Source organism: Homarus americanus, unplaced genomic scaffold (assembly GCF_018991925.1).
Source record: "Homarus americanus isolate GMGI-L3 unplaced genomic scaffold, GMGI_Hamer_2.0 scaffold59441, whole genome shotgun sequence".
Classification (NCBI taxonomy): Eukaryota; Metazoa; Arthropoda; class Malacostraca; order Decapoda; family Nephropidae; genus Homarus; species Homarus americanus.
In genome coordinates this window covers 81,839-95,555 of record NW_024755046.1, presented here as the reverse complement: position 1 = coordinate 95,555, position 13,717 = coordinate 81,839, and positions in this window count along the sequence as shown.

Sequence of the window (13,717 nt, the reverse complement as noted above, 5' to 3'; positions counted from 1 at the left end):
ATTATTTTTTCTTTTTTGCATTCATAAGTACTGTATTCACATTTGACAGTGGAGTTGATATACATTAATATGATAAGGGTGGGAAACAATACAACACGGGTTGTATGAAGGTGAAACAAGAAGACAGAAGTTGTCGGTATTATGTCTTGTCGGTAAATATAATTACTGCAATGGGGATTTCTATCTACAGGACAATTTCTGATATACAGTAAGGTTTTGGTGGTATACTAAAGGTAGGTATTACAAAAATATTAATACTTGGACAATAGATATTTTTTAGAGATGATTTAAAGGAAGGGAGCGTAGTTTGCTCGCATGGGTGGGGGTAAGTTGTTTCACACCACACCGTGATATTTTATGGAGGTCAGGGACTGAGAGGAGCTCATGGGGGGTGGTCTTAGTAGCTCTGGGTGTCTTAAGTTTTGTATATGATTATTACATAACTAGAAATAATTATTGTCAATCAAGGAATTGACAGATTTGTAAACAAATAGGGCACATCAGTAGGTGTTAATATCCTCGAATTTTATCATTTTCAATTTAGCAAATTGTTCATTAGTGATTGGTTTTTTTTTTTCAAGTAGGTCATTGTCAGCACAATTCTATTCTGTGCAGTGATGAGGGGTTGTGTTTTTGTAGAGCCAGAGGCCCCCCCCTCCATAGTGTGTGACTGTATCAAGTGTTGGTAAACAGATCATAATCGATTTCTTTCATTGTTGTAAGAGTGAGTGACTGACCAGTGTGATACATGATACTGCACTGTTTATTGACTTTACTGTGAATGGCTTGTATGTGGTTTCTCCAGCAAAGTTTCTCATCAACAATAACTCCGAGGAATTTAGTATTTTGTTCGTGTTTGAGGACAGTATTACCAAGGTACAGGGGGTCCAAGTCTGGGGGTACCGGGTAAGTTTTTCCTTCTGTGAAAGATCGTGTAGTGGGTTTTCTCAAGGTTTAAGGTCAGTTTATTACGTATTACCCAGGTCCTGACTTTTAGTCAATTCAATGTTCATAGTTCTCATCAAGGAATGGAGGTCCGAGTTGCTGGCATAGAGATTATTATCGTCTGCAAATAAGTTGTATTTGACTAGTGTGCTGGAGTGGACTACTGTATATCATTTATGTACAACAAGAACAGTACTGGACCAAGAATGGAGCCTTGAGGGGCGCCATACTTTTAGTTCCATGTATCGATCATAGACACCTACAAACACAAAGGTGCAATATACAGTAGAAACTAACCATAACCACATACACAGAGGTAGTCCGTGCAAATGAGTATTCGGAACCTACACTTCCAGATCAATAGAGTCGTGTGTGCTTTAGGTCTTGCGTGGGTAATTAGCACAAGGAATTTATAGAAGTTGAGTTGAAGGGACAAGCACGGAAACCCCCCCCCACCCCCCACACCTTGATTGATTATATTGTGGAGGGGGGGGGGGGAGTACCTGAGTAGTTTACATATAGATGATTTAAGGGTTTCATCACTAATACCTGTTGAGTGTACCTGTTGTCATAAGTGTTTTCTCTTCACCTTGGTGGCGGGTTGAGGATCTCTCTCTCTCTCTCTCTATTTTTCCTTTCCTTCCCTCCCTCCCCCTGTCCTTCCCTCCTTCCCTCCCTCTCTCACACACTCTGTCCCCTCCCCTCCCTCCAACCGCCCCCCCCTTAAACCTGGCCACACAAGTGTTCAGGGAAGCAACACCTGGAGTTTCATTAATTACTCCATAAAGTCCCAACCTTGACACCTGAGTCATGCAGTATTTATATTTTCCCCATGTTAACGGTTATCTTAAAACATATTTAACTAGCTCACGTAAGTTACAACACAAGGACGAGTCACAGCATAGAGAGTTTGTCGACGTCATCCAGACTAAGCATGGGACTGATGTTAAACCTAACCTAACCTAAACCCACACCATTCTACTCAAAAAACCACTTAAGAGCTAATAAAAATGAAGGGAAAGAGAGGGCGGGGAAGGAGCGTCTGGTCTTGGTACACAAAGTCCAGGAGCGTCTCGGTTGCCATGACAACTAAAGGGATACGAGAAAGAAGGGCGGCAAATATCAAGTTTTTTTTTTATGGCTTCTGTTAGCGAGTTTCTGATGCTAGTTTAAATGATGTGAGAGATTTGGTGTGTGTGTGTGTGTATTTTTAGGTGTATGTTTGAGTGTATGTGTGTGTTTATTTGTTTCTCTGTGTGTATGTATAGTGTACGAACCTCTGTCCTGTATGGCAGTGAGAAGTTATACCACCCTCAGTGTCAAGATCTGACTGAATTACTCACAATAGGCAAACTGTACTACAAGCTTTGTCAGTAAATTTGTTAAACTTTAAAAAAAAAAAATGTGTAGGGCGTATGTGGTTGGTCGTGCATGCAGGTGTGTCTGAGTGAGGGTGGAAAAAAACACCTGTATTCTCAACCAATGAATCATCATATATCACGCACTTCAAACCCAACCCCTCTCACCCCCCCCCTCTCACCTCCCTCTTACCTTTCCTTTCCTTCTAAGTTAATTTTCTCCGTTATATACACAAGTCTGTTTCACATTTGATTTAACGAAGCTTCCCCTTCCCCCACCCCCCTCAAAAAAAAATATCGCAAGGTACTAAATCCGGTGATCCAATTGCCTAGAGCCAGTTACCACAGCGTTTTATTCACTGATTTATAAAACATTTATCAAGAAACATCCAGACAGTGTTAAGAATGTGATTTGAGAAGTATTTAGTGAGGAGGGGGGGGGGGCATTAGAAATTATTTAAGTCTCCCATGATAACCCGTTCTCTTACTTTAACCTTCATAGAAAACGGGACCAGACATAATAGGTGAAGGAAGTTATGGTTCTCATATTTACAGTAATCGGGATGGCTTTTTATTGGCTTAGGTGAGGTAGAAAGGTCGATTAAACTTCCTACGTGTACAAGGACCCCTCACAAGGACTCCCCATAGCTTCAGGACTTTTTTTTTTTTATTGGGTTTTTAAGTTCGATTTGCTTATGCAGTATGTCACATATGGCGGCTCCTGCTAGGTGCTGTTCCTGCTAGGTGCTGTTCCTGTTAGGTGCTGTTCCTGTTAGGTGCTGTTCCTCCTGGGTGCTGTTCCTCCTGGGTGCTGTCCCTCCTAGGTGCTGTTTCTCCTGGGTGCTGTCCCTCCAAGGTACTGTCCCTCCTGGGTGCTGTCCCTTCTAGGTGCTGTTCCTCCTGTGTGTTGTTCCTCCAAGGTACTGTTCCTCCTGGGTGCTGTCCTCCTAGGTGCTGTTCTCCTGGTGTGTCCCTCCTGGGTGCTGTTCCTCCTGGGTGCTGTTCCTCCTAGGTGCTGTTCCCCCTGGGTGCTGTACAAACAAGGGAGCACTGTCCTCACCCCTTGTCCCCAGCCCACCCTCCTCATTCGCCCTGTCTCCCTCCCTTTATTCTTTCCCATTCTCTTCCTTCTATCTCCCTTCCTTCTCCCTCCCTTCCCTCGTACTCCCTCTCTTCCCTTCTTCTACCTCCTTTCCCTTATTCTCCCTCCCTTCCCCCTTTCTCCCTCCTTCCTCTCTTATCCCCCCCTTTCTTAATTCTCCCTGCCTTCCATCCTTTTCTCTCTCTCTCTCTCTTCCTTCCTCTTCTCTGACTTTCTTCTCCTTCCCTTTCCTCCTTCTCACTTTCTTCCCTCATTCTCCCTAACCCCTTTCCTTCCCCTTTTTTATCTCTCTGTTTCTCCCCTCTTCCTTCTTTCCTCCTCCTTCCCCTTGTCACACACACACACACACACACACACACACACACACACACACACACACACACGTTACTATGATACACTTTATTATTTCTTAACATTTCACACACTTGCTACATATGATCCCGGAGCCACCTGCAGTGCGACATATTTCTCATAGTTTTCCCCGTTAAAGTTATGAAGAGAAAGTACTGAAAAATAGTTACATGAATGCGGAAGTGAGGATAATAGTGTAGATGGTGATAGATGTTTCCTATTACACCTGATAATAATATAATAAATAATATATAATTAAATACCCGGAATGGCTGGTGATATCTGGTAACTCAATTATAAACAAAAGCGCTTGCCATCACTTCACTAATATTCTGTTAAACTATTGATTGAAAATTCTTATATGTTTATCAAGACAAATTATAAAATTGATAATAATATAAAAAAAGACGTATTTTGACCTCACTGATAAAAAATAGATATAGAGGTCATAATTAATTACAAAATATTGATGTTTGTAACTACTGGTGGTGATTGGCAACTTATTTAAGTATAGTTTCCATGAGTTGTTTGTTTAAATAATTAATAAATTATTGATATTTTTCATGACTCGACACAGTTTGGATTATCGTTGACAGCTTGAAACAGTGAGGACTGACACTGTATTGAGTGACTGACATTAACACACTGTGGGCTGACGTTGTCTTGGTTGGCTGACGTTGCCCAGGTTGGCTGACGTTGCCCAGGTTGGCTGACGTTGTCCTGGTTGGCTGACGTTGCCCAGGTTGGCTGACGTTGCCCAGGTTGGCTGACGTTGTCCTGGTTGGCTGACGTTGCCCAGGTTGGCTGACATTGTCCTAGTCAGTTAACTTTATCCTTATTAGCTGAAAATTTTTAATGTCTCACGTAACCTTACTTAACTTATCCAAAAAGCGAAATTAAACTCCCAAATGAAATATATCTGTACTCCAAAGGCTCATGATAACATATTTAAAATATTTTTCATCTGGAACACTAGAAATATATCACACTCCATCAACTTCCCTCCATTTAAAAAAAAAATAAAATATAATTCACTACAACACATACACTATATTAGTTTACCATAAAGTTAAAAACAAAGAAAACGTAAATAAAGTTTTCTATGATTTATTTGGGTAAACTATTGTATTAACGTCTTGTTATAAATTAGTCCTCACAACTCCAAAAAGGACCCTTATGATATAAACTGATAAGTGCTACCTTGGGCTGTCCTTGAGTTAACCTTATTTACCTAATGACTACCGAAATGCAGGTGGTCTCATCGAGGCAAGGTGACCATTACTGCTTTCGATTCTATGGCTTGAATTGGTAGACTGTTCCATAGGTCTATTCTTTTTATACACTGGGATAACACTGGTTGATTCACAGCCCTTAATACCTTTTCCTTGGTCCAGATATCTCCTAAATAGAGTTTTAATAGAGTGAAATCTCGTGAACCACCTCCATTATCACCTTGGTCTGTGCTCCATCCACTCCAGGGGCTTTGAATTATTTAAATCTCGACATTTTTGTTGTTGTTGATCTCATCTGTATTTGCCATCTCTCTTAATTCATTCTCCACCCTTGAGGTATACATATTTGTAGGTACTGGCATGTTATCCATCGTCTCTTGTGTGAAAACTGATGCAAAGTAATCATTTAGGGTCTGTCTGTCTGTCTGTCTGTCATCCTTCAGGGCCACGTTGTTTTCGTCCTTTAGAGAGCCAACAATATCCTTGGTTTTGATTTTGTTCTTGGCATATGTATAAAAAGGCGATCTCTCTCTCTTAAAGCTGATAAAATTTCCTGATTGGCCACATTTACAGCTCTTTAGTATACTACATAGTCTGCTTAGTGCTTTATTTTTTACTTTTCTTTTATCCTCTTCACCACTGATCGACTCGTTAGCCGCTTGGGCGATCGGTTACGTCTCTGTTACGCACTGTTGGCAAGTACTGGGCATGCACCGGCTCGTGATTGTACCTGAACCTGCTCCAGTGTTGGTCAAGTCTGGTCTTGAAAGAGCTCACACTCGGTGCCGTCACAACACTTTCTGGTAGATTGTTCCAAGAGTTTACAACCCTCACTCCCAAAAAGTTTGCCCTCACGGTTATCTGGACTCGCGGCTTCTTCAATCTTGAGCTGTGACCCCTTGTGGGGCGAGCGTCCGCCAGCTCCAAGTAAGGACACTCGACTGAGTAGTGCCCCTTGAGATGCTTATACACCTCAACTAGGTCACCCCTTGCCCGTCTGTAGTATAAGCTAGGCAAGTTCAGGTGCTCTAATCTCTCAGGGTTGTTGAGGTGCCGAAGTGCAGGCACCAGTCTGGTGGCCCTCCTTTGAACATTTTCAACCAACTGACAGTCCCAAGCATATCTCGGGGACCAGACGGGGTGACAGTACTCCAGATGGGGAAGCACTTCACTCTTGAAGATCGTTACGAGGGACGGACCGTCTAGATATCTGAACGACCTTCTAATGAGACCCAATAATTTATTTGCCTGATTTACCTTCTTCTCGCAATGGCCCCAGAACTTCAGCTCATCGTCAACATACACACCTAGTAGGTAGTAGGTAGCAGGCAGCTACCAAACAGGGAGGTAATACCGTTGGAAGCAGAATATGACCAAGTCCCAGGTTGATCATCTGACTTTCTGCCTCATTTACACACAATTGCAGGGTCTCAATTGTTTCTCTTACCATTGACAACACAACATACATATATTGTTTCTCATTTTTTATCCTTTTTTCATTTTTGTATTTCTTTATTATTATTATTATTATTATTATTATTATTATTATTATTATTATTATTATTATTATTATTATTATTATTATTATTATTATTATTATTATTATTACAATTACATTTTCGCCCCCAGGCCCCGATGTGGGTCAGTGGGCTAATCCCGTACAAAAAAAGAAAAAAGTCCTCACATTTAGTCTCAAATAGTGCAGTTTATTTATCCCGTTGGGACATATGATAAATTGATACGCCTCCTTACCGTTGGTACGCCCCAGGTGCATCCTCTGACACTACGTGACATTGAATCTTAGCAGCCGTTTTTTCGACCATTCTTGGAGCTCACAGAGATCCTTCTGCAGCTCTTCATAGTCCGCTTGGTTCTTGATTTCCCTAAATAACTTGGCGTTTGTGTTCCACCTGGTCTTATTTCTTCTCTCCCCTGTTCCCCGGTGTTCTACGTTCTTCTTCTGTTATCTTAAAGAGTTCCATAAATTCTTGTCTTGATTCACCTGTGTCTGATTCATCTTTAACCATTTCCTCCCATTTAATTCTCTCTAGTTCGTCTCTCGTAAGCTAGTAATCCCCCTGGTTAAACTCACACTATTCCTCAATTACTAATTTCCCGACTTTCAGAGATTGTACTCCACCTTAGTACGTTGAGCACCAAAAAAAAAAATATGTACTCAATTGTGCATATGTGTAAACCTAACTACGGCGCTGGTTTCAAGTGTGACGGCGGTAGACAAAGAATCAAGCAGACGCAATCACCTTTCAATACACCCTCACTGCTTAGCGCTTACCTCACGCTGCAACTTTTCCCGCCCATCCTTCTCTACCTCACGTGTTCACCCGCGTTGGTTGTGAAGCAAATAGGCAGCCTTATGAGATACTGTGGTGTTTATAAAAGATTATGTTACTTTATTTATCTTATTTACCTAATGACAGCCCACTAGAGGAAGTCATTGATCTGTGTAGGAGCCTTTTCATTGTGCGTCATAGTCTTGTCTGGGGTAATTTTTATGTCTGTGGTGGTTATGCCTCGACTGTTGGCAGGTACTGGACATGTAGGGGTGTTGTTGTAGTTGATTGTATGGTATGGTTGTAGATTATTGTAGGTGATTACAGGTGAACAGTGAGTAGGTGGTTGTGAATGGTTGTGATATGCTCCCATAATTATGAGGGAATAACTATGGTGGTTGTGACTAGTTTTTATGTATACGATTATATATGGTTATAGGTGGTTGTAGGTGACTATGAATTATTTTAGTTGTAGTCACAGCTTTTGCCTTTTGTCTAGTGTAGTAACGGCCAGGCTGCGTTTATGTGTTACGGAGGCTTGGGTGTTGTATCCACACTTATAAACGGGCCGACATGCCACTGGGACTCTCGCCTTCAGTAAACAACAATATTCTCCACTGAAGCCCTAATAATAATAATAATAATAGCCTATTATTATTATTATTATTATTATTATTATTATTATTATCATTATTATTATTTAAAAAAGTTCATAAATACTAAATTGAATAAAAAAAACGACAATTGCAGACGCTCATGAGACAACTTGGAACGCGAGGAGTCAACCAACAGGAACCACTTTTCTCTGTGTTTACAAGATCATTATTCACCTATACAGACGTTTATAGACTCAGAAACTCACTACAGTTCATTATAAAGTGTTTGTGAATGTGTTTGTGAAATTATAACAAAGAAAATAACATTATATCTGCTATTATTTACGTATTTTTGAATTTTTTTTGGAGTTGAAGTTCAGGAAAAAATTTGGTCCTCAACTATCAGTAACAATTATGTCATTAACTTGGTGTTGAGACGATCTTTATGCTATGGAAGATAGTGATCAAAGTTTCTTATTATTTATTTTATTGTTGATGATGTAACTATCCTTTCTGTCTTAACTACCGAACGATGGTTAAGGGAACTACAAGATGTCGACGAATTCTATTGGCTGCTGCTTCCTCCTCCCCGAGAAGACTTATTTTTACCCAGGATGGACAACGACATCGTCAAGGTAAGACGACATATTTTTTTAAAGATTATTATATTAAACTATACTACAATTTACATTACCTACTTAAGAATAAATTACTAAACTAATTAAATATAAAAAAACAAAAACAAATTCTAGTTTACTATAATAATTCTAGTATTTTAGTAGATATTAATGGGGGTGGCTTCCCTGTTCATCCTAGAAAATATCATCTGACGAGAAAAATTTATTATTACGTCATCAAAACGTCACAGTTGCCATGGTAACGCCAATCATACGTCATTATTACGTCATTATAGTAGTAGTGGTTATTCAATGTCTTTACTTATTAGAGTTACGTGAATACTTTTATAAGTTTACTTGTATTTGGTGATGTTCTTAAGTGTAGTGATGTTAACTGTGCCGTAAGAATGTTTACTTAAAATACTTTGCGTCGTGTTAGTTAAATTTTGTTTGAGTACGATGACTTAACCCCTTGAGGACGATGACTTAACCCCTTGAGGACGATGACTTAACCCCTTGAGGACGATGACTTAACCCCTTGAGGACGATGACTTAACCCCTTGAGGACGATGACTTAACCCCTTTGAGGACGATGACTTAACCCCTTCAGGACGATGACTTAACCCCTTTGAGGACGATGACTTAACCCCTTGAGGACGATGACTTAACCCCTTGAGGACGATGACTTAACCCCTTGAGTACGATAACTTAACCCAGAGTGTCAGTCAGCCCTGGTTGCGAGTCACGTGGAGCTGACGTCACATCTAGTTCAGGTTTTAGAAAAGTCAGCTTACGGCGTCAGTCACGTGCTCCTGACGTCACACATACAAGTCTAGACAGGTACACTGTATCGTGCTGTATACACACTCATCACACACACACCATACATCACACACACACCATACATCACACACACACACATAACTGGAGCTTTGCCTAAACATAATACAGCTTCTTGTTATACAGTATACACAGTGGCCATGGTATGTATATATATATTCATGGTATACTTAATGTCTTATGTATACAGTGATTGGTGTTTGTCACGTATATGATGGTGTTTTAATCTTAGGAGTTCAGTGTTTTTTCGTATTTTATTCTCTCTCTCTCTCATATATCATAACCCCTCTCACACTCCTCCTCCCACACCCTCCCTCCCACAACTCTCTCCCCAACCCCTCTCCTCACACACCCATCTCCCCACACACCCTCCACCTCACACTCCCCTCACACACACTCCCCTCACACAACCCTTCTCCTCTCCCCCACATCCCTCTCCCCACACCTTCCCCCCACAACCCTCCTCCCCCACAACCCTCCTCCACTCCAGCCCCCCACACCTCCCCTCACACACCTCCCTCCACTCCACAACCCTCTAACCTCACACACTCTCCCTCTACCCCACAACCTCCTCTCCACACCTCCTCCCCTCTCCCCACCCCACAATCCCTCCTCCCACACAACAAGGCGACAGTGCTAACAGGTGGATATGACATTTAAGTTGTTACAGAAATAGATCACTTCTTGCCTCGAGTCGTCAGAGAGTGTCACTGACTTTAACAAGGATAGGACGAGGGTGTGGTGTGGTGGTGATGGTGGTAATGGTGATGAAGGTAATGTCAATGGTGTTGGTGGTAGTAGTGGTGATGTCCGACCTGTGGTGTAATGGTCAGCATGCTCGCCTCGCAACTGAGTGGACCCGGGTTCGATCCCCGGGCTGGGTGAAACTATAAAAGTTTTTACTGCCTCTGTCACCCAGCAGTAATTGGGGACCTGGATGTTTATCTATTTGTGGATCGTGTTCCGTATTAAGGTAGGTGCAGTTGGCGAGTTGTCCGGACTTTGGACTACTTCCTGACACTGGCTGCAGTCTCAACTTCAGGGTGGTTGAGTTGGCGACAGCTCAGGGTGGTTGTTGGGTTGGCGACAGCTTCATGGTGTGGTTGTTGTGCTGATGCTTCCAGAGGGTGGTTGTGTTGTCGACAGCTTAGGTGTGGTTGTGTTGTTGGCAACACCTTCAGGGATGTGGTTGTTGTGTTGGCGACAGCTTCAGGGTGTGGTTGTGTTGTCGACAGCCTATGGTGTGTGTTGTGTTGGCTACAGCCTTGTATGGGTTGCTGGCGACAGCCCAGGATGTGGTTGTGGTTGGCTACAGCTTCAGGGTGTGGTTGTTGTGTTGGCTACAGCTCAGGGTGTGGTTGTTGTGTTGCTGACAGCTTATGGTGGTTGTTGTGTTGGCGACAGCTTCAGGTGTGGTTGTTGTGTTGGCGACAGCTTCAGGATGGGTTGTTGTTGGCGACAGCTCAGGGTGTGGTTGTTGTTACAGCTCATGGTGGTGTGGTTGTTGTGGTTACACAGCCTTCAGGTGTGTTTCTGGTTGGCGACAGCTCAGGATGTGTTGTTGTTGGCTACAGCCCAGGATGGTTGTTGGCGACAGCTCAGGGTGTGGTTGTTGTGTTGGCTAAGCTTCAGGGTGGTTTGTTGTGTTGGCGATCAGCTTATGGTGTTTGCGTTGGCGACAGCTTCATGGTGTGGTTGTTGTGTTGGCTACAGCTTCAGGGTGGTTGTTGTGTTGGCGACAGCTTCAGGATGTGGTTGTTGTGTTGGCGACAGTCAGGATGTGGTGGTTGTGTTGGCGACAGCTTCAGGTGGTTGTTGTGTTGGCGACAGCTTCAGGATGTGGTTGTTGTGTTGGCGACAGCTCATGGTGTGGTGGTTGTGTTGCGACAGCTTCAATCTAAACAAATTCACGCCTAGGTGGCCCTTGGTCCGGTCATCCTCGATACATGAGGGGCAACCATTATTATCATATATTATAGTAGTGGTGTTGATGGTGATGGCGTTGGTGGTATTGGTAGTAATGGTGATGGTAGTCCTCGTGGTGTAGGTGGTGGTGTTTAGTGGTGATAGTGATGTAGGTGGTGTTGGTAGTGGGTGTTGGAAGTAGGAGGTGGTGGTAGCATTAGTGGTGGTAGTGATGGTGGTAATGGTTGTGGCGGTAGTAATGGTGGTAGTAGTGGTGGTTATTGGTGGTTATGGTAAGGATGGTGTTGTTGGTGATGGTGCTTGTCGTAGTGGTGTAGTACTGGTGGTGGGAAGAGTAACAGTAGTAGTAATTACGTTTAAAATTACGATAATTGTTGGGGTAATAATTTTACCTAAGTAATTACCTTAGACTTATCCATCCACCTGTCACTCTGTCTGTTTGTCTGTCTGTGTCTGTCTGTCTGTCTGTCTGTCTGTCTGTCTGTCTGTCTCCACACATACATATAACAGGTGAACGTGACATTTGACTTGTTAAAACGTTACAAAAATTTTCGTCTCGCCGTCTGAGAGAGTCGCTAACTTCAACCTGGACGAGGGTGTGGCTTGACCCGCACCTCCCCACCCGCAGTACCTTGCCCACTCCCGCACCCGTCCCGCACCCGCAGCTGATCACATTTAACCCACCAGGTTGAGGAGGTTATGAAGTGGTTAACATTTCAATAAGCTGATGTTAACACTAAGGGTATACAAGGCGGGCAACTGAGCACCCCCCTTGCATCCTGTGTGAGGTGAAGCACAAAACTGTTTACATCGCCTAACAGGGAAACACACTCTTGCCTTCTCGACTCATGCATATGATGGTGCCTAAAGGTGCCTCATGATGTGGTACAAGTGGGCACCCTATGCTGTCCTGTGGTGGCTGTGCTGTAAATAAAGATCAGATAAAATAAGTAACGATAATTGTCTAAAGTATTACTCAAGTTGAAGGGAAAGTACCAAGAGGAAAATCACTTTGAAATAACATACTAGAAAGAAGGTAGTTTGAGCTGAGTAACCAAGTTGACTTTACTTAGTTACCGTCCACCTGTGTGCCCCTCTTGGTCACCTTGTTACCTGCCCACGCACCCTCACTCTCTTACCAGGAACAGACTCATCACCAAATTTGATGATGATGAAAAGAAATATCTGGGGGAAGGGAGGGAGGGGTAGTGATAGGGAGGGGGGTAGTGATAGGGAGGGAGGGGGTAGGATAGGGAGGGAGGGGGTAGTGATAGGAAGAGGTAGGGAGGAGGGGTAGTGATAGGGAGGGAGGGGGTAGTGATAGGGAGGGAGGGGGTAGATAGGGAGGGGGTAGTAATAGGAGGAGGGGGGTAGTGATAGGAGGGAGGGGGTAGTGATAGGGAGGGAGGGGTATGGAGGAGTGATAGGGAGGGGGTAGTGATAGGGAGGAGGGGTAGTGATAGGATGCTTGTTTAAGGGGGTAGTCTGGTCTCTCTCGTCCTTTCCATGTACCTGCCTGCCTGCCTGCCTGCCTGCCTGCCAACAATTCATCTAATCTAATCTGATGTATGTATGTATGTATGTATGTATATGTATGTATGTATGATGTATGTCTGGAGCATAACTCGGCAGTGGAGAGAGAAACAACGTTCAGTTTTTTCACATAAATTATCCATGACAAAACCCCGAGGTGATGCATCTCTTTTAGGATCGAAAGGTCAAGGTTCAAGGTCACATGGTTGAGAAAGGTTCCGTGTGTGTGTGTGTGTGTGTGTGTGTGTGTGTGTGTGTGTGTGTGTGTGTGTGTGTGTGTAAGCAGTTTAGTCTAGTTTAGTCTGTAACCAGTATAGCAAACCAGAGTATTATACACTATGGATGAATAAGTTTTCATTATGCATTTTACATTGACCCGCAGGAGTCAGAGATGTTTTCACAGCGAACATGTAGAAAGCATTTATTTAGCCTGCTGAAACGCAACTGCTTTAGTCGCATATACGGTCTGGCGACAGTGTCCACCAGAGATGTCTCCGTATGACGATATCACCTTTGAAGTTCATTACTTTTTCAACTAATGACTAGGTACATTGATTATCACTAGTAGACTTCCAAGTATTTGATGTAAATTATTAGTTAGATATTTGTAACGTCAATTAAGGACGATTCACGGCTCTAACGAGATCATTTCCAGACAGATATTTCAGTAACGCTGTTGACACTGCTTCAATGTGTTCATACCAAGGAATTGACTCATACTGACCCTCCCTCGGTAGAAGCTTGGACCCATGCATCATCCCAGCTCTCAGGCAACGTGTGTGTGTATGTGTGTGTGGTGCATCATTCTATCAAGTGGAAGAGCCATTTAAAGTTTGTGGTCCGCCGTGATGTAATTGACGACTGAAGAATGATGTCAGTATATCAGGGTAACGATGTCAAAGATGTCTCGCTATCTAGCTTCCTGG